This window comes from Ursus maritimus, unplaced genomic scaffold (assembly GCF_017311325.1).
Source record: "Ursus maritimus isolate PB19 unplaced genomic scaffold, ASM1731132v1 scaffold_18, whole genome shotgun sequence".
NCBI lineage: Eukaryota > Metazoa > Chordata > Mammalia > Carnivora > Ursidae > Ursus > Ursus maritimus.
Genome location: NW_024424230.1, coordinates 22,842,029 through 22,842,913, shown reverse-complemented (window position 1 = coordinate 22,842,913; position 885 = coordinate 22,842,029).

Below are 885 nucleotides of genomic sequence, written 5' to 3'. Positions count from 1 at the left end.
CCCCCCCCCCCCCCGCCTTGTTCGCTGTAGCAGCAATGCTGTAGTGCAGACCTGGCGTGTCTTCTGCATTAAAGCTCAGGGGAGCAGCCTGCGTCTCTGGAAGACCGTAAAACCCAGAGGCAGCTGGGCTCTCCCACCCTCCACCCCAACTCTCCGTTCTCCACAGCCTGGTTCCACCTCCCAGAGTTCCCCTCACCCCAAGCCCTTTCTTAAAAATGAAACACTCTAGGCTTCTGGCGTTTCCCTACCATTGGGTTGGCAGGCTGCAGAAGGTGAATGCTGGGCTGTTCCTGCTGATGGCAGAGGCAGAGGTATGCTCACAGCTGGAATTCAGAACTCATTTTCCCACAGAAGCCATAGGAACCGTGGTGCACTGTTAGGTAGGTTCTAGAATACAGTTAGAGCTCCAGATGAGGTATGTGAGTCAAGTGGACTTTTATGAGTTCTTCTGGGCACCTACATACTCCTTTTAGGTTGTTTCCTTAGGAAAATGGCTCTGAATTCCAAACAATTGACCATAAATGGTCTTTGTGTAGAGGGAACCCCAGGGACGAAGGCCATAAATTGTTTGCTGTGAATCCAGACTGGCGTGGGCCAGCCCACTGCACCCTCACTCCAGGCCCCAGACTTCTGAGCTGTTAGGGAAACCACAAGGCCCCTTAGAGTGAGTACCCTAAAGGGAAATAAGAGACCTGAGTGGAGAGAGGGTGTGTTAAGGCAGGAAAGCAGGAAAGCAGGAAAGCAGGAGGCTCAGGGATGGTAGGGGTGAAGGTTTCCAGAAGGTCTCCTGGCCTAGCCCCTAGAGATTTTAACAGTGTTGTACTGTTTTTGTTTGCTGTTTCTTTGTTTTTAGAGAGCGAGGAGGTAAGGGACAGAGAGAGAGAG